The sequence below is a fragment of the Hypanus sabinus genome, chromosome 10 (genome assembly GCF_030144855.1).
Source record: "Hypanus sabinus isolate sHypSab1 chromosome 10, sHypSab1.hap1, whole genome shotgun sequence".
Lineage (NCBI taxonomy): Eukaryota > Metazoa > Chordata > Chondrichthyes > Myliobatiformes > Dasyatidae > Hypanus > Hypanus sabinus.
This window is the reverse complement of record NC_082715.1, coordinates 79,511,656-79,535,116: the sequence shown is the minus strand read 5'-3', so window position 1 is coordinate 79,535,116 and position 23,461 is coordinate 79,511,656. Positions and strand designations below refer to the sequence as shown.

The window sequence follows — 23,461 nt, the reverse complement described above, 5'->3', positions numbered from 1 at the left end:
GAGGTTACAGAGAGGGGAAGGGGTATAGGGAGGGGTAACGGAGAGGAAAGAGTGTGGGGAGGGGGTTACAGAGAGAGGTGTAGGGGACAGGGTTAGAGAGAGGGGTGTAGGGGAGGGGGTTTACATAGGTGTTTTGGGGAGTGGGTTTATAGAGAGAGGAGTATAGGGGAGGGGGTTACAGAGAGAGGGAAGGGTGTGGGGAGGGGGTTACAGAGAGAGGTGTAGGGGACAGGGTTAGAGAGAGGGGTGTAGGGGAGGGGTTTACAGAGAGGGATGTGGGGAGGGGGTTACAGAGAGAGGGGTGTAGGGGGTGGGGTTACAGAGAGAGGTGTAGGGGACAGGGTTGGTGAGAGGGGTGTAGGGGAGGGGGTTTACATAGAGAGGTGTTTTGGGGAGTGGGTTTATAGAGAGAGGAGTGTGGGGAGGGGGTTACAGAGAGAGGAGTTTTGGGGAGTGGGTTTATAGAGAGAGGAGTGTAGGGGAGGGGGTTACAGAGAGTGGGAAGGGTGTGGGGAGGGGGTTACAGAGACAGGGGTGTAGGGGACAGGGTTAGAGAGAGGGGTGTAGGGGAGGGGGTTTACATAGAGAGGGAAGGGTGTGGGGAGGGGTTTACTGAGGGAGCAGTGTAGGTTGGTGGGTGGTTACTGAAGTGGTTGTAGTTTAAACCATAAGTTTGCAGGAGTTGTTGATCGATACTGTGAGAGTCAGAGGAAGACCTCTGCCTTTCTCGAGGGCGTTGTGGACGTGGCAGTTGTTTAGTCCTGAAGATCTGTACAGAAGTTACACTGGAAACTACAGCTGTCAGTGTGCCTTCCGAAAAAGACCTGGGGGTTTCCATCTACACATGCAAAGTCTGACCGCAAATTAACCTTATTTCCTGACTCCATTTTGCAAATCATTGAATGTAAAAATAAACTCTGGGCATCGTATTTATCGCTGTTTGGATGTGGACATCACTGTCAGCTGCTGTGAACTACAGTGTGTGTGTTTAGGTCTGGTCGGCCGGACTTTCACATTCCTGGATGTTCTCCCAGAACAGAGAGAAGGGGATTGTCAGGGTGGCAGGCACCCTTGGTGATTCTGTTAGACTGCCCCTCATTAGAGAGAGAGGGGTGCTGTTTCACAGCTTTTCACAGGCCACCAGCTCCTCGATTGTACACCCCTCTCCTCACACCTTTCAGTGCAGGAATCACAACAGAATTAAAGATTTGTCACATGTACATCGAAACAGACAATGAAATGCATTGTTTATGTCAACGACCAACACAGTGCGAGGATGTGCTGGGGACAGTGTGAGTTTCCCCCGGTTGTACTGTCCGGGCCTGTAAGGAGTTTGCACCACAACTGTTTCAGGATCAGTTTTAATATCCCTAGCGTAAGTCGTAAAATTTGTTGCTTTGCGGCAGCAGTACATGATAATAAAAACTATAAATAACAATAGAGACTGTATATTAAAAAAATCAGATAAGCAGTGCAAAAAGAGAGGGAAAAATACTGAGGAAATGCTCATGGATTCACTATCCATTCAGAAATCTGATGGCAGATGTGATGAAGCTGTTACTGAAACATTGAGTGTGTGTCTTCAGGCTCCTGCACCTCCTCCCTGATGGTAGCAATGAGAAGAGGGCATGTCCTGGGGGATGGGGGTCCATACTGATGGATACCACCTTCTTGAGGCATTGATTTTGAAGGTTTCCTGGGTGCTGGGGAGGTTAGAGCTCATAATGGAACTGGCTGAGTTTACAATTTTCTGTAGCTTTTTCCAGTCCTGTACAGTGGCCCCTCCATACCAGACGGTGATGTGGCCAGTTAAGATGCTCCCTGTGGTACATGTGTAGAAATGTGCGAGTGTCTTTGCTGACACATCAATTCTCCTCAAATTCCAATCGAAGTACAGCCACTGCCTTTGTGGTGAACTACATATACCTGTCTGGACACGCCCCCTGCTGACTGCTCCTGTGGCTCCTCTCACAGACCCCTGTATAAAGGCGATTGAGGCCTGAGCCCGGCCTCAGTCTCCAGGATGTAGTATGGTGGTCAGCTACTGCTTGTTCTTTCTTCCAGTCAATAAAAGCTGATATCTCGCCTTACGTCTCAGAGTGAGTTATTGATGGTGCATCAGCCTTCTCTGTAATTGTATCGATTGTGTTTGTCATTCCAGTTAAGATGGCACTACAGAACGTGTGCAACAGCTTGCTTCCTGGTAGTCAAAAGGCAAAGAAATCCGACCAAAAGCATCACTAAAAATACCCTCTCTGAGGTAAATTGTGTTAAATTATCACCGCATTCAGAGAGATGAGTTCAGGGGACGAATTGGTGTACTTGGCCGTACAGCTGGCCTGGGAGCGAGTTTGGATCACTGTGGGTGCTGTAAAAAGAAGTCGGGGTTCTGTCAGGGGAAATTTGATTTCAATGCTCATATAACTTGTTCAGGTGCAAGGTTGAATCGAGTTGATTTGAAGGGCTTGAGAGGAGTTTCAGGCAGGGGGATGAAATCTGGGCCCAGAGTGAGTCATTGGGCAGTGTGGTCTAGGCCCAAGGCCTTTTGAAGCAGTGGTGCCTAGCTCCTAGTGGGAGGAACAACGTGCTGTTTGGATAATTTAAAAGCCGGCCCAGATCAGAGGCAAGAGCTGATTTTTCTCACTCTCTATAGTAGTCATCTCCATGGTGTTGAGGCTGTGAAGACTGCTTATGCTGCTTTGCTCCATGCCACCAATATGATGAACAGAGAAGCAAGGCTTTGGGCCTACTCAAGGCTGCTCTGTGGTTCTGATCTAAGGACTCATTTTTGGTTCGGAGTTCTGTCGTTTGCTTCATTTGTTTGCATCACTTGTATTTTTTTTTCTTTCTCTTGTGCATTGAATGTTGGTCTTTTATTTTTATTCTTTTTTTAACTGGGTTCTTTCGGGTTTCTTGATTTGTGGCTACCCGTGAGCAAGCAAATCTCAAGGTTGTATAATTTATACATTCTTTGATAACAAATTTACTTGAATGTTGGGTGCAGGGTTAATGTTTGGGTTTCCTCCAGGTGCCCCAGTTTCCTCCCACATTTGGAAGTGGTTTGGTGCCAGGAGCATTGCCACACTTGCAGATCTTTGGACTGTCTTGGTCATTGAAGCAAACAATGCACTTCACTGCGCATGTGACTAATAAAGCTAACCTTTCAGCTTTATACTATCTTTAAGAAAGGCATGGTAGTGTAGTGGTTAGCATTATGCTTTACAGTGACAGCGACCATGGTTCGATTCCCACCGTTGCCTGTAAGGAATCTGTACCTTCTCCATGTGACTGTACAGGTTTCCTCCAGGTGCTCTGGTTTCCTCCCATATCCCAAAAACATACGGGTTAGGGTTAGTAAGTTGTGGACATGCTGTGTTAGCATGGCAGCACAGGTTGACTGCCCCAGAACTGTGTCGGCTGTTGATGCCAACAACACAGTTCACTGTGTGTTTTGATGTTTCAACGCACATGTGATGAATAAAGCAAATCTTTATCTTCTGGGCATGCTGTGATGGTGAACCAGCGCCTTGTATTTAGTGTCCGGAAGATCACCAGGCATTGGCATTTGAAGGGATGATCAGTTTCTGACTAGTCAGACCCATCCCCACACCCGGCTGCCGATGTTCTTCTCCAGCTGACTGGGCCTTCCTGTGGTTACTTTGAGGCCCAGTGGCTCAAGGGGATGGTGGTGGCAAGTGCAGGAAGAATTTCGGCCTACTTCAAGGCTCCTATCAGAGAGGGTGCTTACACAGAAAGTGGAGAAGTGACCTTGGGGTGATGTCTGCTATTGGTTCATTATTGTCACATCTAACACAATACAGTGAGCGGCTTGTCTTGCATACTGTTCATAATATGACATTATTACACAGTGCATTGAGCTGAAACAATAACTGCAGAATAAGCTACCAAAAGAGTTCAGTGCAGCTAAACGATGAGGCACAGGATTGTAATGGGCGGCAGGATAGTGGTGAGTGTGATGACGTACAACACCAGCAATTCCTGCCGCTCGCTGTCTGTGAGGAGTGTGGACATTCTCCCCCCGCGCTGCCTGGGTTTCCCGGGGACTTCCAGCTTCCCCCCACATTTCAAATATGCACGTGTTGGACTTGAGATCTTCCCGAGCACATGAGAGAAAGAGGCAGATAGAGTGGACGGATGAAGGAAAAGCCACTCCATGCTGACCACACATTTAAACCAATCCTACGTGAACTAATTCTCCCCCACATTCCCATCCACTCACCATCAGAACCAGAATCAAGTTCATTACTGCTGACACGCATCATGAAAGCTGTCGTTTTGCAGCAGCAGTACATAAATATTACAACAAGTTACAGTAAGATACATAAAACAATCAAAGAGAACAATATAGCGAGGTAGTATTCATGGACCGCTCAAGAACCTGTTGGTGGAGGGGAAGATGACTTGTTGAGTGTGGGTCTTCAGGATGGTAGTAATGAGAAGAGGACAAGTGCTGGATGATGAAGGTCTTTAACAATGGAGGCATTGCCTTTTGAAGACATCCTCGATGGTGAGGAGGCTGCTGCCCGTGATGGAGCTGGCTGATCCACACCCCTGTGCACGGGAAACTCCACGTCAGGCAGTTTTGCGACCACTCAGAGTGCGGTTCCTAAAAGGCTGAGTGTACGTCTTCAGTCTCATGTACCTCCTCTCTGATGGTAGAAATGTCCTGGCTGGTGATGGACAGTGCGACATAAACATTTCTGTAAGTTACAATAAATAAATACATGGTGGAAAGGCAGAATAGTGAGTCAGTTCTTTGCAGGTTCATGGACCGTTCAGAAACCTGATGGCAGAGGGGAAAAAGCTGTTTCAAAAACATTGAATCTTATCGTACTAAGGAACCATTCGGTAGTCCTACAACAGTGAGGCAGAAGTTCTCCTTCAGTGTGATGATACATGCTTTCAGGCTTTTGTACCTTCTGCCCGATGGGAGAGGGAAGATGAGGGAATATGATATGTTTTTGTATTACATCTCCAGATTCTGCCACTCACCTACATACGGGTAATTTGCAACGGACATTTACCTACCCACCCACACGGCTTCGGGGTGTGATTGGAAACAGAAACAGAAAGATGAAAGAAAGGTCACTTCACAAAAATAACCAATAATTTAGTTCTGAAAAAATTAGACTTAGCAGATGGAAAAGTTAAACTTTGGTCAGTGAAGATGTTTGGAAGTGACTGAGACCAAACTCATCACTAATACAGCACCTCTGTCTACACTTCGCTGCTTCAGTAAGGCAGCCAGCAGAATCGACCTACTCCTTCCCACATCTTCCATCTGACAGAAAAAAGCATTCGTCTGGATGCCCGTCTGCTTGCTATGGCACCTGCTCCGCTCGTGACCATGAGGTACTGCAGAAAGTTGTCGAAACAGCTCAGTATGTCATGGAAACCAGCCTCCCCTCCATTAACTCTCATCAAAGACACCTGAACCTTCTCTCTTCCTTCTTCCACTGGGTAGAGGATACAAAAGTATGACCCAGAAGACAGCTTTTATCCTGCAGTTATAAGCCTATCAAATGGTCCCCTAGTACGATAAGATAGGCTCTTGGCCTCATAATCTATCTCATTACAACCTTGCCCTCCCTGCACTGCCCTTTCTCTTAATCTGTTACACATTATTTTGCATTCTGGTGTTGTTTTACCTTATGTGTGAACAACATTGAGGATAAGTTTTTCACTATATCTTGGTACATGTGAGGTATGTACATTAGGGGTATTTAAAAAAACCTCTCTGATAGACACATTAATGAAAGAAAAATGGAGGGCTATGTAGAATGGATGGGTTAGATTGATCTTAGAGTAGGTTCAAAGGTCAGCACAACATCCTGGTGAAAGGGCTTATACTGTGCTGTAGTGTTCTACGTGACAATAATAAACCAATTGAATTATTCCACATATGGTTGAAGGGACAATGCTCAGTCATTTCTGGCATGCTTGTGAGAAAGTTCCTCTGTGTTTCATTACTGCATATAACTATGAGAGAATGCCTTCAGGGAGGATCAGGGGAATGTTGCACGTTCTCCCTGTGACTGTATGAGTTTCCTCTGGCCATCTGTATTCCTCCCACGTCGCAAAACCGTACTTCTCAGTAGCTCAATAGGTAAATTGCTCCTTGGATGTCAGTGACTGTATCTGCAGTGAGATGATGAGGATGTGGGGAGAATTTTCCAAAGAGGTGTTGCACTTTGGGAGGGCCAGCCAGGGTAGGTCCTACACGATGAATGGTTGGGAACTGAGGAATGCAGAAGGACAGAGGGATCTGAGAATACAGATCCATAATTCCTCAAAAGTGGAGTCTCAGATAGATAGGGTCATAAAGGAAGCTTTTGGCAGATTAGCCTTTATAAATCAATGTATTGAATACAGGATTTGGGATGTTATGTTGAAGTTGTATAAAATGCTATTGAGGCCTAATTTGGAGCATTGTGTGCAGATTTGGTCACCTACCTATGGGAAAGATGTAAATAAGATTGAAATAGTACAGAGAACATTTAAAAGGATATTGCTGGGACTTGAGGACCTGAGTTATAGGGGAAGGTTAAATAATTTGAAACTTTAGTTCTTAGAACATAGAAAATTGAGGGGATATTTGATGTAGGTACACAAGATTATGGGGGGTATAGCAACCCCTCAGGCCTTCGGGCCAAAGGATTCGAGTTGGGCCATTGGGCTGCAGGAAGAGCCAGACTGGTTCAGAAGAGCTGGCCTTGGTGCAGATCATGCTGCTGCCTGCTACTCAGAAGCATTGGAGTTCATGCCTTCCAGTTGGCGGAAGGTGGTGTGTAGTGACTGTCTTGGATGCTTCTTTTGTGATTGCAAGACCCTGTTGGACATTGAAGGCCTGCTTCCCTTGTTTGGTGACAACACAGGTGGCGAAGCAGCAGTGTCACCTTGGTTGTAGTGAGGGACTAGGCCTCAAGCCTAACGAAGGACTAACGATAGTCCTGACGAAGGGTCTCGGCCCGAAACGTCGACAGTGTTTCTCCCTATAGATGCTGCCTGGCTTGCTGTGTTCCACCAGCATTTTGTGTGTGTTGTTGTTACCAAGATGCTGCCTGGATTAGAGAGCATGTCTTATGAGGATAGATGGAGCGAGTTAGGGATTTTCTCTTTGGAGTGAAGGAAGATGAGGGGTTGTCTGATAGAAATGTACAAGATGATATGAGGCATAGATAGAGTGGACTGCCAGAGACTTTTCCCCAGGGTGGAAATGGTTAATATGAGGGGGCATGATTTTAAGGTGATGGTCCAGGGAGAATGTCAGGTAAGTTCTTACACAGAGAGTAGTGGGTTCAGCTATGATGGAATGGCAGAGCAGACTTGATTAGTACAATGACTTAGTTCTGCTCTTATGTCTAATGGTCTAATGGTGTGTGGAATGAGCTGGTGCTAGAGGCAGATACAATGAAGAGACTCTAGATAGGCACATGGATGATAGAGAAATGGGGGGCTATGTGGGAGTAGGGTAAAAGGTCAGCACCGCACTGTGGGCCAAAGGGCCTGTCCTATTATGTGTTCTATGAATTCAGATTTTTAGCTGAGTGTATATTCCCTTTGAACTTTTAACCTTTTGGAAGAGATCCTTGCTTGGAGTAAACAAACTGTGCGTTGTGTCATTGTGTGTTTATAGGAGTTTGCTTCACAGTAAACACCAGGGCGGTTTGCTGTTTACTTTTGCAACAACGCAAGTTCTCAGTTTAGGAGTTGTCTTCTCAAGTCTTGATGCAGGGTTTTGACCCAAAACGTTGATAATTCCTCCCCCCCCCCCCACTCCCCAATAGCGGTGGTTGATCCTCTAACAGATTCTAGCAGCACTGGCAGTCTGTCTTTCTCCTCAGTGACCAAGCTGGCTTCTGGCGGCCAGGTAGACACAGCGCGTGCACTGTGAACCCCCGTCATGTCTCCTTCTTGCAGCTGCCTTCCGCCAGGAGCAACAGAGCCTGAACACTAACAAATCTCTGCAGAGATACTGTGGAAAGTGCCCCGACTGGAGGCATCACAGTCTGGTACAGCAATTCAAACGCATGAGGACTGCAGAGATTAGAGGCTTCAGCCCAATACATCACAACCACATGCATCTACAGGAGGATGCATTCATCTTCAAAGATACCCAGCATCCAGGCCATGCCATCTTCTCACAGATACCATCAGGCAGGAGAGGAGGTACAGAAGCCTGAAGTCCCAGGCCATCACTTCCCTTCAACTGGCACAACCCTAATCACTACAGTTCAGTATAAATGGACTGTGCTTTTGCTCTTCTAATGGTCTTCTTTCTTGTAAAAATTGTGTATGATTTATGTTTTGCTAGCGAGCGGAGTTTAAACGACGGAAGGCGCTGCTGTGAAGTTTTTCACTGCACCTGTGCACACACGTACTTCGGCAGATGACAATAAACTCGACTTTGACTTTTGACTTTGATCTACGCAAATAGTAACCTTGGCAACAGGTAACTCTCATTAGTACTGTAGAAACACGAGGCTGTTACGCAGGAAGGGGTGAGACCTGCTGATGGGTAAGCCACAGAGAAGCTGTTATAGTCATAGAGTCATAGCTTCACTAAGCACAGCAGCCCAGAATAGACTCCTCAGCCCATGCCGCCCCATTATTCTGTCTTGTCCCATCTACCTACACCTCTGTCAACCCAGGGAATAAAGCCCTAACCTATTCAACTATCCCTGTAACTCGGGTCCTCAAGTTCTGGCCACATCCTTGTAAATTTGCTCTGTGCTCTTTCAGTCATATTTATACCCTGTAGGTAGGTGACTAGAATTGCATACAATACTCCAAATTTGGCTTCATCAAGGCTTTACACAACTTCAACATAACATCCCAGATCCTCCACACAATACTTTGATTTATGAAGGTCAGAGTTGCAGAAACTCACTACTCCCTGTGACGCCCCTTTCAGGGAATAATGGACATGTATTCCCAGATCTATCTGTTTTACCGCACTCCTCAGTGGCCTACCACTCACCGTGTAAGTCCTACCCTGGCTTGTCTTCCCAAAGTCAAACGACACACACTTGTCTGCGTTAAATTCTATTGGCCATTTCTCAGCCTGTGTTTCCAGCTGATCCCGATTCCACTGCGAAAATGTGATAGCCTTCCTCACTATTCACTACGTTCCAATCTTGGTATCATCCACAAATTTGCTGATTCAGTTAACCACATTATCATCTAGATTATTGATATAGATGACAAACGACAACGGACCCGGCACTGATCCCTGCAGTACACCACTAGTCACAGGCCTGCAGTCAGAGAGGCAACCATCTACTGTCACTCTCCGGTTTCTCCTGTGAAACCAATATCGAATCCGATTTACTGAACCTTCTGGCAGTGAAGGGCAACCCACTGGGTATATTTAAGGTGAAGATTGATATTCAATTCAATTTCAAGTTTAATTGTCATTCAACCATACATTAATGCAACCAAATAAAACAGGGTTATTCCGGGGTCAAGGTGCAAAGTGCAGGACCGACAGTCACACACAGCACAAAGCACAGAAGACCACAAGCTCCACCAGTATCACAATCGAGCACACACACATCAGCAAAGTACAATGGCACAAAATATAGTCCAGACCCATCAGTCCATTGAAATCTTCAGTTGACCACAGTACAGCTTGTCTGACCACAGTCAGCTCCAACGCCAGCCTGAGTGTGGCACCACGCACCACTCTACCCCCGGCAGAGCACACCGGCATGGATACCTCTCTGCTGATGGCTGTAAACAGGAGACCCCCTGGCTTGAGGCCTCAAGGCCACTGACTGCTGCCAGAATCTGCAGTCGACCTCAACAGTGCCGAGCGAACAGCATCTACTTTGTCCTGGACACCACACTGTCCCCGGTGGAGTGCTCTGACTTTGACGCCTCTCTCAGCGGCTGCAAACAGGCGTCCCTGCGGCTTCAGCCCTATTCCTCACTATGATCGAGGCCACGCAGATCCCCCGCCATCCGCCCCTGCTCTCCACCAATAAGTCAGTGAGTTGAACATACGGCATTCCACATTAACAATGTCCAAAAGAGTTCTGCGATCACACGAAAAGCAACCAAGGCAGCCACTCGCAATTAGAGCATAAGCCTTTGTGCAGTTCCTTCATCATGTCTGCCAGCGAGCAACTTGCTGATGCTGTAGACCTGCAGTCCTTTCAGTTCTTAACGTATAGCAGCAGCTTGCAATCATTAATAATGCGTTTAAATAGCACCTTCTCTTGACCCTGTAGAAACCACCGTGGACAAATGTGCCACCATTCTTACCAGAAATCTTAATTAATTAATAGTTTTGTAATTAAAAAGAGTATCGTAAGATATGGGGAGAAGGCAGGAGAATGGGGTTGAGAGGGATGGTAAGTAATAAGTCAGCCATGATTGAATGGCAGAGGCGACTCAAATGACCTAGTCCTTCTATTTCTCATGGTCTTTGAGACCAGCCTCCCACGTGGAACTCTGTCAAAGGCCTTGCTGAAGTTCATGTAGACAACATCCACCACCTTCCTTCCATCAACTTTTCTAGGAACCTCCTTGAAAAACTCCATAGGATTGGTTGAACATGATCTACCAATCACAGAGCTATGTTGAATATCCCTAATCAGACCTCGACCATCGAAATACTTATATATTCTGCTAGGACCGAGGCAGCCAGAAACTCCTCCTATGGTTGAACTTCCCCCACAACCAACAACATCTTCTTTGATAAGCCTTCAAGCATCCTTGATCTTGTCCCAAGGATGTGGAGGGCAGAGAGAAGTGGGGAGGTTGGGTTCCAAGGAAGTGGGTGACTGAGCCTTCCTCCCGGTTTCCTGATGTGTCAAGGGGAGAGGACTTCATCACTGCCTGGTATGGAGAGGCCATCGCACATGATCAGAAAAGCTGCAGAGGGTTGTAAACTCTGTCAGATCCATCAGAGGCACTAGCCTCCCAAGCAAAAGGTGATGCATCAAAAAGACAACATCTGTCATTAAAAATCCCCACCCCTCCCCAGCAGGATATGTCCTCAACAGGGAGGAGATACAGTAGCCTGAGGACACACACTCAGTGTTTTAGGAACATCTTCTTCCCCCGTGCCATCAGATTTCTGAGTGGACAGTGAACCCATAGACACAACTTCACTATTATTGTTTTCTTTATGCTTGGCCTATTTAATTACTTTTAATATATTCAAGATTCAAGTACATTTATTATCAAAGAATGTATAAATTATACAATATGTAGATTTGTTTGCTTACAGCTGCAAAGCAAGAAACCCGAAAGACCTCAAGTAAAGAGAAAAAAAGAAATAAGACTTAAAGTAAAAGACCAGCACCCAATGTGCAAGAAAAAGAGAAAAAAATACAAATCATACAAACAATTGAGGTAAACAACAGCATTCTGAACCGAATTGAGACCTCAGATCTGAAACCCGGAGCAACTCGGAGTAGGCCCAAAGCCTGGCTTAGCAATTCCTCATATTAGCGGGCATGGAGGCCATAAGACCGTAACATGCAGGAGCAGAATTAGACCATTCAGCCCATTGATTCTGATCTGCCATGTTATCACGTCTGTTCCCGGATCCCATTCAACTCAATACATCTGCCCTCTCACCATATCCCTTGATGCCCTGACCGATCAGGAAGCTATCAACTTTTGCTGTGAATACGCCCACAGACTTGGCCTCCACCGTGGTCTGTGGCAGAGCATTCCACAGATTGACCACTTTTTGGCTAAAAAATTCCTCCTTACTTCCGCTCTAAAAGATCCCCTGAATTTTTAGGCTGTGCCCTCCAGTTCTGGATACCCCCACCAGAGGAAACATCCTCTCCATGTCCACCTTATCTAATCCTTTCAACTTTTGGTAGGCTTCAATGAGATTCCCTGCATTCTTCTAAATTCCAGTGAGTACAGGCTCAAAGCTGCCAAGTGCTCCTCATATGTTAATCCCTTCATTCCTGGAATCATCCTCGTTAACCTCCTTTGGATCCTCCCCAATGATCACACATCCTTTCTGAGATATGGAGCCTATGGAGCTCAGCAGCCACGGTAGTCTTCAGCATCATGGAGAGAGGAGTAACCATTGCGGAGAATGAGTGAAATCATCTCTCAGATCCTGACACCTTGTCTGTGAGTCTATCTGGTCTGGTGTTTAACTTGACCTAACAATGGAACAGTGAAAGGCTCTGGTGCCCAGGAGAGAGGGGTGAGAATTGCAGACAGCGAGTGAAATCGGGTCTGGTGTTTAAGTTGTCTAAACAATGTATCGTACCTCACACTAGGACTCAGGCTCCGCTGCTGTGAAACACTCTGGGCCTAGATCACAGTGCTCAGTCACTCGCTCCGGGCTCAGATTCTGTCACCCAGCCCAAAGATGCTCTCAAGCTCTTCATATCAGCTCGGTGCCCAGAGTGATCCATCCTCACACCCAGGCCTGTAGAATGAGTATCGGAACTTCTCTGCCGGGGTCCCAGTTTCTCCTTTCAGCACCCAAGGTGATCCAACCTCGCTCCTGGGCCTGCTGTACGGGTATCAGAACTCCATCTGCAACGGCTCTGCAATACACCGTCTCAGCTCCTCCCCTGAACTCGCCTCCCCTTCACAGTTTGCAGCAATAATTTAACATAACTTTCCTTAGCAAAAACATTTTTATGATGTTTTTAGTCAGATTTTTCAGCTTTTTGACCACCAGAAAGCTGTTGCACCTGTTCAGTAGCGCCATCTTGTAATTTATAGTTTAGTTCATGTACTGCTGCCACAAAACAGTTCCAGATTCAAAGTGAATATACTAACAATGTACGTATATGTCACCATATACCCTGAGATTAATTTTCTTGCAGGCATTCAAAGTAGAACAAAAATACAATAGAATGAATGGAAAGCTACACACAAAGATTGAGAAACAACCAATGCGCAAAGGAGGACAAACTCCACAGATATAAGCAAGCAAACAAACAAATATAGTAAGTAAACTGAGGACACGAGTTGTAGAGTCCTTGAAAGTGAGCCCATTTATAACAAATTTCACAACATGTCAGTGATAATAAACCTGCCTCTGACTGGAGCTGTGTATGAATACCAGTGAAAGGGAAGCAGGAACCCGTGACTTGGCCTCACTGTCTTGGCACAGCACCAAGGACTGTTGTAACTCAGGGTTGACCGTTTGTGGCACAGTGGTTACACCAGTCACCCTTCTGACTGGTTGAGTAACAGCCTGAACAGAGCCAACTCCAGCCCTTTAAGCCAAGAGGAACGTACAGGCTGAAGGGTGACACGTTGACAGCTGGCCTGAAGCAGCCTCCCTGTGTTGTAAGGATGCTTCGCCAGAGAGAGCGTGAGGTGCGGATAGTCCGCAGTAAGGACAGGATACAGCCCACCTGCTGCTTGTACCCTTCCCCTCCAGAACCATGGAGCCTGGTATCACCTCTTGCCACCCACCCCAGAGGCACAGCCTCAGCATACAAGGACGTCCCTCAATCATTGCACACTCCATTGAAGTAGAATGAGGTAAAACAGTAATAATGCAGAGGAAGTGCAGCAAAGGTAAATGATCGTAACGAGATAGACTGTGAGGTCAAGAGTCTAACTTATCATACAAGAGGCCCATTAAAGGGCCTGGTGACAGTGGGACAGAAGTTGTCCTTGAACCTGATGTTACGTGCTTTCAGGCTTTGTACTTTCTACTCGGTGGGAGACAATGTCTGGGGTGAGTGGGGTCTTTGATTATGCTGGCTGCTTTACCAAAGCAGAGAGAAGTAAAGACAGAGTCCATGGAGGGGAGGCTGGCTCCTGTGATGCATTGTGTTGTGTCCACAGTTCTCTGCAGTGTCTTGCGATCATGGGCAGAGCTGTTATGTATCCAGACAGCACGCCTTCTATGACGCAGCAGTAAAAAAATTAGTGAGCACCAGTGAGGAATCTCTCCAGCCTCCTGAGGAAGTAGAGGTGCTGGTGAGTTTTCTTGGCTGTGTGTTGACGTGGTTGGACCAGGATGGGCTATTGCTGATAATCACTCAAAGGAGCTTGAAGCTCTCAGCCCGCTCAATCTCAACATCGTTAATGTAGAGGGGAAGATCTGCACTGTCCCCCTTCCTGAAGTCAACGATCTGCTCTTTTGATTGTTGACATTGAGAGAAAGCCTGTTGTCATGATGTCATCTCTCCATCTCCATCCTGTACTCTGACTCTCTGATGCATGAGATGAGGCCTACTATGGTAGCATCATGGAGTTCGAGTGGAATCCGACCATGCAGTCATGAGTGTACGGGGCACAACATTGTGGAGCACCATGTTTAAAATAATCATGTCAGTGGGTGTTGCTGCCTATCCATGCGAAGGCCTTTGACAAGGTCCCATGTGGGAGGTTGATCAAGAAAGTTCGGTTGCTCAGCGTTGAAGATGAGGTAGTAAGTTGGATTAGACACTGGCTTCACAGAAGAGAGTGGTTGTAGATGGTTGCCTCTCTGATTGGAGGCTTATGACGAGGGATCGGAGCTGGGTCCTTTGTTGTTCGTCAGCTATATCAATGACCTGGATGATAATGTAGTTAATTGGATCAGCAAATTTCTAGATGGCACCAAGACTGGAGGTGTAGTGGACAGAGAGGAAGGCTAACATAGCTTGCAGTGGGATCTGGACCAGCTGGAAAAATGGCAGATGGAATTTGATGCCGTGACTTTAGCAGGACAAAACCAGGTAGGGCTTAGATGGTGAGCAGTAGGGCACTGAGGAGTGTGGTAGGACAGAGGGATCTGGGAATACAGATCCATAATTCCTTGAAAGTGGAGTCACAGATGGATAGAGTCATAAGGAAAGACTTTGCCACAGGGCCTTTCTGTATTGAGTACAGGAGTTACAATGTTATGTTGAAATTGTATAAGTATTTGGTGAGGCCTAATTTAGATTATTACATGCAGTTTTGGTGACCCTACCTACAGGAAACATGTCAATAACATTGAAAGAATGCAGAGAAAATTTACGAGCATATTGCCAGGACTTGAGGATCTGAGTTACAGGGAAAGGTTGAAAAGGTCAGGAATTAGGGTAGATACATGGATGGAAGGGATATGGAGGGTTATGGTCCAGACGTAGGTCGATAGAACTAGACAGAGTAATAATTTGGCACGGACTGGATGTCTGAATGGCCTATGATGTTCTAAGACTATCCTTACGGATGGTCTGTTGGTTAGGCAGTCGAGGATCCAATTGCAGAGAGAGGCATTGACTCCCAGGGTGCGTGTTTGGTGACAAGTTTGCCTGGAGTTGTCATATTGAAGGTGGGGCTCAAGTCAATACACAGTAGTCTGACATAGGTGTGGCTACTGTCCAGAACTCCAGAGACGATTGTAGGGCCAGGGAGATGGCATCTGCCGTGAGCCTGTTTCAGTGGTGAGCAAATTGCAAATTTAGCTCGAGGATATAATGATCAAAGGATGACCATTGGATAGATAGCACCTCATCTGATGTTTGGAACTGGGATTGGCACAAGGTGGGCCTAATGGCCTGGCCAATGCTGTACAGTTCTATGTTCTACAAATATTCTAAAGCTGCTGAGTATTCCAACACTATTATAATTTGAGGAAAAGTATGTCTGGGGTTTGAAATGTCTTGATTGTAATGGCGCAGAGAAAAAAGCTGCTAATGTGCCTTAGCAGTCCCTTGCATCCACACTCACAACTTCCCACCTTGTGCTTATGGTGCTCAGGTAGCTGTGATTGTTTTCAGGGACTGAGAGAACTCTGATGTACAGGTTGCAAAGAGCAGCAGTCATCATGAAAAAAGGTAGGCTGCTTCAAAGCAAACCCCAATTTCTCAATCTGAGTTCGAGCAATTTAAATAATTCCATTTGTATCCAGCAGCTTGGATCCCTCCAGCATTTTTTTGTATGTCACTAGCCCAGGGAATGCTTCAATCAGGGAGCTGCAGGCACAGATACAGCACTGGAAAAACTTCAGCAAGTAATCGTGTGAAACACACAAAATGTTGGAGGAATTCAGCAGATCAGGCAGAGATGGAGAGGAATAAACTGCCTGTGGTTCAGGCCGAGACTCTTCAACGGGACCGAAAAGGAAGCAGTCAGAAGCCAGAGTAAGAAGATGGGGGGAGGAGTGTAAACAAAACTCTTCATCAGGAGGTAATGCTGAGAATTTATAATGCACTGGTTTTGGCTGAAATATGTAAAGTTTATTACTCTCCATAGATGCCACTGACTACCTCCAACGTTTTGTGGGTGTTGCTCTGGATTTCCAACATCTGCAGAATCTCTTGTGTTTATGGTAATTGGGTGAAGATACCCTTTTGCCCAATATTCATGAGGGAGTGGCGTATCTGCAGAAGGACTTGGACAGATCAGGAGAATGGACAAAGGGTGGAAGATGGAAGAGTGTATATGGAAGTTTATGGTCATGCACTTTTACAGAAGAAATTAAGATGTAGACTATTTTCCAAATGGGGAGCAAATTCAGAAATCAGAGCTGCAAAGTGACTTGGGAGTCATAGTGCAGGATTCCTGAAAGGTTAACTTGCAGTTTGAGATGATGGTAAAGAAGGCAAACGAAATGTAAGCATTCATTTCCAGAGGACTAGAATATAAAAGTAAGGATGTAATGCTGAGGCTTTATAAGGCATTGGTCAGCCCACGTTTGCCGTATTGTGAACAGTTTTGGGTCCTTTATCTAAGAAAAGATGTGCTGGCGCTGGCATTGGAGAGGATCCAAAAGAAGTTCGTGAGAATGATTCCAGGAATGAGGAGCTGTTGATGGCTCTGGGCCTGTACTCACTGGAGTTTAGGAGAAAGAGGTGGGATCCCATTGAGACAAACTGAATATTGAAAGGCCTAGATAGAGTATGGAGAGTATGTTTCCAATATCAGGAGAGTCTGCATCCAGAGGGCGCAGCCTCAGAATAGAAGGATATCCCTTAGAACAGAGATGAGGAGCATTTTGCCAGAAGGTAGTGAATCTGTGGAATTCATTGTTACAGATGGCTGTGGAGGCCAAGTCATTGGGTCATAGGTGATAATAACGGCATCAAAGGTTAGGAGGAGAAGGCAGGAGAATTGGGGAAAATAAATCAGCCATGATGGTATGGTGCAGCAGACTCATTGGGCCGAATGGCCTTTTTCTGCCCATATGTCTCGTGGTCCCATGGCCTTGCACCTCCTTCCAAAGATAATGGGAAATGGACAATAAAGAGCTTGGTGCAGAATCCCAGATGCCATGTAGAAGAGGAGTCATCAGAGAGTCTCTGGGTAGATAAAGCTCAAGCACCCCAGAGTTTCAGAGGAAGGAGAACGAAGCTGCATTCTCTGATCCAGAGTGAGATGGAAGTAACTTTAAATAACCCATTTGAAGTGGGAAATGAGAATTGTTTTATAAAGCAGTTTCAAGTTCTTTTCTCACTACAACAGGGATACCACACAGTTATTTAATGGGAGAAAACATTCCAGGAAACTCCATGGATGGAGCCACTGGAATGTCAGCTATGCCTGCTGGTTGTCGCGCTTTCCCACCTCAAAGATTCGAGCCCTGCTCCGGGAATTCCCACAATCTATTTGCCATTCCCAATACAGGAGTGAGGGAGTGCCACAGTCAGATGAACAACCTCTCGGTTGAGGTGGAGTCCTGACGGCTTGTCATCCGCCTCAGGTGACTGTAAAACATCTGAGCAAGAGCGTCTATTAAATACAGGAAGCCAGACTAGTAATTCATGGACACAAGAGGTTCTGAAGATGCTGGAAATCAAAGAGCAACACACAGAAAATGCTGAAGAAAATCAGCAGGTCAGGCAGCATCTGTGGAGAGGAACGAACAGTCACTGTTTCAGGCCGAGAACCTTCATCAGGACTGGGAAGGAAGGGAGCAGATGCCAGAATAAGAAGGCTGAGGGGGAGGAGTACAAGCTGGAAGGTGATAGGTGAAGCCAGGTGAGCAGGATGAGTGGGGAAGGAGGGATGGATAGCTGGACTGTGATAGGTGGAAGTGGCAAAGGGCTGAAGAAGTAGGGAGCTGATAGGGGAGGGAAGTAGTCCATCAGGAAGGAGGAGGGGCATGTAAGAGTGATGGGCAGGTGAGGAGAAGAGAAGGGGTGGGAAACCAGAATCGGGAATGGAAAAAGAGAGAAGGAGGAGGGTGAAAAATTACCAGGTTAGAGAAATCAATGTACCCAGACGGAATATGAGATGTTGCTCCTCGAACCTGAGACCCTTCATTGTGACTATGGAGGAGGCAATGGACTGACGTGGATATAAGTGATTTGTTTGCTCATTCAGTTTTGAGGTACTTGGGATAGGGTCTTGTTGAGAAATGCTGGCAGTGGATTGTTAGCACTTATCCTCATAACCATCAGTAGTCTTGTGAACAATCCTTGTCTGGCCTCTGATATTCAACTCCAGAATCCCCCAGAACTTCTTGTGCTGGAGAATCTGCCCTCTGAATCAGCTTAAAACCAGATTAAGACATTTACGTGAATGCTGAATGGATACTGAGGAATATGTATACAGTATTTCACATCTTTCCTTCCTGATGAGCCTGATGGTGTGGAACTCCTTCCTGATGAACATGATGATGTGGAACGCCTTCTTGATAATAGTAACTCCTTCCCGATGAGCCTGATGGTGTGGAACTCCTTCCTGATGATAGTAACTCCTTTCTGATGAATCTGATGGTTTTAGAACTCCTCCTTGATGATAATAACTCCTTCTTGATGAACCTGGTGGTATGAGACCTAAGGCTCATGGACTCATGTGCTTCCTGCCTATTGGCCTATTTGTTGTTTTGTGGCAGCAGCACAGTGCAAGGCATTCAAATTGCTATGTTACAGAAAACGTACAAAGGAGGAATAGTGTGTTATTTTCTAAGGGTTCGTGGACCATTCAGCCACCTGATGGCAGGTGGGAAGAAATTGTTGCTAAATTGTTTAGTGTAGGTTCTCAGACTCCTGTACTTCATTGTATGAGGGGGATCTTATTGAAACTAATCAAATGTTGAAAGGTCAAGATAGTGAGGTTGTGGAGAGAGGATGTTTCCTATAGTGGGGGAGTTTAAGACCAGAGGGAACAAGCTCAGAATACAAGGACGTCCCTCTAGAACAGAGATATGAATTTCTTTCACCAGATGGTGGTGAATCTGAGGAATTCATTGCCACAGATGGCTGTGGAGGCCAAGTCATTGACTATAATGGAATGATGAAGCAGACTTGATGGGCTGAATGGCCTATTTTACTCCATTGTCTTATGGTCTCCTTCCTGATGGCAGCAATGAGAAGAGGGCATGTACCAGGTGGTGAGGGTCCTCAGTGACAGATTGCGCTCAGAACCAGTGAGCTGGGTAAAGGCCTCAGGCTGCTGTGGTTGCCTGGAATCAATATTTGGACAGCGTCGGCTCTGTTATGCTCATCTGTTTGACTGAACCATTACTGAGTGCAGTCGCCTCCGCCTTCTTCCCAGGTATGTGTGCACAGCGTTCTCTTGTCTTTATCTCTGTGATGCAGACTTCCCTCAGCTTATCGATTTCAGAGGCCTTATCTCCCACCACTCACAGGCATCTCAACAGGCAGCCAGGGAGAGGCCTGATGCAGTCGTTGCCTGGCAACCTGCACTTAAACCAACAAATAAAAGAGAGTATGCTTCAGATGTGGTCACACCCAGGCTGCTTCTGGTTCACTGTAAGATTTACTGCTTATATACAGGGGGGAGAACGGAAACTTGCTGTGACAAGGTCTGGGTCAGGTGATGCCCTGCTGCAGAGCCAGTGGAAAGATGAGGAGAGTTTCAGTGGGGCTCTTTGCCGAAGAACCAGAGTTGAGAGTGAGAGGCCTGTCTCTGATCAATGTTATGTGTTGCTTCTCATTGATGACTGTCTGAACCTTTCTGACCTCTGTACTTAAAGCACAGAGCACTACGGAGCCCTTCAGCCCATCTAGTCCATGCGAACTGTTATTCTGCCTAGTTACATTGACTTGCAGCTGGCCCATAGCCCCCCATTCCCCTCCCATCCATGTGCGTATCTAAACTTATCTTAAGTGTGGCAACAGCGCCTGACTATCCATCTTCCTCTTTCCAAATTCAACAGCCCAGTGTTGGTGGCCCATCTTCCTTTCAGCTGTTGTCTTCTTGACCCCAAACTTCATGATTTCTCTGGAGTTACAGAGGGCACAGCATGAAAACAGGCTCTTCGGCCTAAATTACCCATGCCAGCCATTGGCTAACTCAGCCAGTCCCAGATGCCTGTGTTTGGTCCAATTCCCTCCAAACCTTTCCTCTCCATCTACCCATCCATGGGAACGACTTCTCACCTTCTTCTCCAGATTTCTGATCTACCAATCTATCCAGTTCCAGAATTCCAGCTTTCAAATCCCGCAAAATACCGCTGCTGGACAGATTCTAATTCAATTTGAGACTTACTTATTACACAGACATCGAAACGTGCAGTGAAAAGTGTCATTTCTGTTAACAACCAACACAACCTAACAATGTGCCAGAAGCCAGCCCCCACGTGTTGCCACGCAGTCCGATGCTAACACAGAGCTCAACAAGTGGCAGAATGCAACAGCAAATTGAGCTGCTTTCCTCCCTCTCCCGCACACACAGACAGTCCTCCAATTCCACGATACATTTCCATTCTCTGACCTTCGGCCATCTCTGTCTTGGTCAGTCCACACCGGCAAACGTATCCTCGCCAAGTAACCCTTTCGCTCAGGAATCATCTACCAAGCTCCTTCCTGAATAGCCTCCATTCCGAGCCCATAGACCTCCAGTAATCCTGCACTCTCAGTACACAGCTGTGTCAGATGGGCACGTTTTCCAGCCGATTGCATGTTATTCCAACAAATTGCAGCTATGCACGCAAAATGTTGGAGAGACTCGGCAGGTCAGGCAGCATCCATGGAGGGGAATAAACATTTGGCATTTCAGGGCAAAATTCACTTTATTTTTCAAAAGTTCCACAATATTACAATTGAATTGAACCTGGTGAATACAGGATCAAGGCTCTGGGATAGATGGCACGCTTTACCATGTCCCCAGTCAGGGTTCAATTCCCACCACTGTCTGTAGGGAACTTGTATCAGCGGCACCTACTTCCAGGTGAAGGATCTCATCTGTTTATCCCTCTCCATAGATGATGCCTGACAGTTCAAAGTCCAATCTAAGTTTATTATCATTGACTTGAAGGAGTATGGACATCTTACTACAGCTGCTCATGGCACTGGTGAGGTCACACCATGAAGCAACGTGTGGAATTTTAGTCTCCTTATTTAAGAAACAATATATTCCAATAATCCAGTATCCAACTCTTCAGATAACCTGACGGTTCATTATCTGGCTCAGGCGTTCCTTTTAAACTCACCAGGGGCACCTGTTTCTTTGCTCCCTTTAAAAGATTAAAGATTAAGGATTAGCTTTATTTGTCACATGAACAGCAAAACATACAGTGAAATCTGTCAGGTGTTCTTCAACCCTTTATCTCATTCACTTATCACCATCCCACTTCTCATTTCATCTCCCTCTCGCGCCCACCCACCTTCCCCTCACCTGGTCTCACCTATCACCTCCCAGCTTCTCACTTCATTCCTCCTTCCACAACACCCACCTTCCCCTCACCTGGTCTCACCTGTCACCTGCCTGCCTGTACTCCTTCCCCTCCTCCCACTTTCTCATTCTGGCTTCTTCCCCCTTCTTTTCCAGTCCTGATCTAGGGTCTTGGCCTGAAACGTTGACTATGCTGCCTGGCCCTCTGAGTTCCTCTAGCATTTTGTGGATTTCTAACATTTGTCGAATTTCCTGTGACTGAAATGTGCTGTTTGTGTCAACAGCCGGGGCAGTCCGAGGATGAGCCGGGAAGCAGCCTCTGACATCAATGTAGCATGCCCACAGTACAGTAACCCTCACCCGTGGGTCTTTGGACTCCTTAAAGAAACCGGAGCATCCTCAGGAATTCATGTGGTCGTGGGCTGACTGTACAAACTCCTTGCAGACAGTGGCAGGAACGGACCCCCTGATTGCCGGTGCTGTAAAACACTATGTTAGCTGCTACACTACAGCTTGCTGAGCTCTCCCAGCCTCCTGTGTGCGTTGCTTCAGATGGGTGTGTATCCCTTTAAGAACTGCTGCTGTGTGTGTGTTGTTGACATACAGCTTAAAGCCTGCCCCAACATCTGACTATCTCTGCAGAAGAGGTTGCCACGGGGGACGGTGCTTTTCCAAAGTGCTTTTATCAATAAAGATCTTCTGTTTGTCAGTTTGTACGCCTGGTTATCATTTAGAATCTTAGCAGGGTTTAACTGGGACGTGGTGAGACCCCAATGAGGGGCAGCTTCCCGCAGCAGTTGGCGATGTTACAGTTGGCTGTCACTTGCCCCTCACGTAGATTCCAGGGTGCTGAGAAACTGGTAACACAGAGACACCAGAGCTACCGGAATCCAGAGCAACACACACTAAATGCTGGAGTAACTCAGCATCTGTGGAGGCAAATGAACTGTTGATGTTTTGGGATGAGACCTTTCATCAGGACTGCAAAGGAAGTGGGGTAGACCTCTTCCACCCATCACCTCTTAGGCTTCTCACATCATTCCCACCCACCTTCACCCCTCACCTGGTCTCACCTATCTACTTCCAGCTTGCACTCCCTCCCCTTGCCACCACCTCCTCATTCTGGCCTCAGCCCCCTTCCTTTCCAGTCCTGATGAAGGGTCTTGGCCTGAAACACCAACTGTTTATTCCCCTGCACGGGTGCTACCTCACCCGTCGAGGTGTGTGTGTGTGTGTGTGTGAAAGTGGGTCTGTGTGTGTGTGTGAGAGTGTGTGTCTGTGTGTGTGTGTGTGTGTGTGTGTGTGTGTGTGTGAGAGAGTGGGTCTGTGTGTGTGTGTGTGAGAGTGGGTCTGTGTGTGTGTGTGTGTGAAAGTGGGTCTGTGTGTGTGTGTGTGAGAGTGGGTCTGTGTGTGTGTGAGAGAGTGGGTCTGTGTTTGTGTGTGAGAGAGAGTGGATCTGTGTGTGTGTGTGTGTGAGAGTGGGTCTGTGTGTGTGTGTGAGTGTGTGTGTGTGTGTGTGTGTGAGAAAGTGGGTCTGTGTGTGTGTGTGTGTGTGTGAGAGAGAGTGGGTCTGTGTGTGTGTGTGTGTGTGAGAGAGAGTGGGTCTGTGTGTGTGTGTGAGAGAGAGTGGGTCTGTGTGTGTGTGTGTGAGAGTGGGTCTGTGTGTGTGTGTGAGTGTGTGTGTGTGTGTGTGTGTGTGTGTGTGAGTGAGTCTGTGTGTGTGTGAGTGTGTGTGTGAGAGTGGGTCTGTGTGTGTGAGTGTGTGAGAGAGTGGGTCTGTGTGTGTGTGTGAGTGTGTGTGTGTGTGAGAGTGGGACTGTGTGTGTGTGTGAGTGTGTGTGTGTGTGAGTGGGTCTGTGTGTGTGTGAGTGTTTGTGTGTGTGTGTGAGTGAGTGGGTCTGTGTGTGTGTGTGTGTAAGAGTGGGTCTGTTTGTGTGTG

The 23,461-nt window shown here is 46.7% G+C and overlaps 1 long non-coding RNA gene across 3 annotated transcripts in view; it reads left to right on the top strand.

Annotated features, from left to right (window-relative positions):
* Positions 1–22,376, top strand: part of LOC132400798 (uncharacterized) — a 35,645-nt gene extending 13,269 nt beyond the window's left edge. For 2 of the 3 annotated variants that reach the window (XR_009514371.1, XR_009514372.1), the window contains one exon: positions 21,807–22,376. This is a non-coding gene — a long non-coding RNA (uncharacterized LOC132400798). Of the gene's footprint in view, positions 1–10,944; positions 11,383–12,836; positions 12,960–21,806 lie in introns of those variants that run through there. The other variant, XR_009514370.1, reaches the window with a different exon arrangement.
* The last annotated feature ends 1,085 nt before the right edge of the window (positions 22,377–23,461 follow it).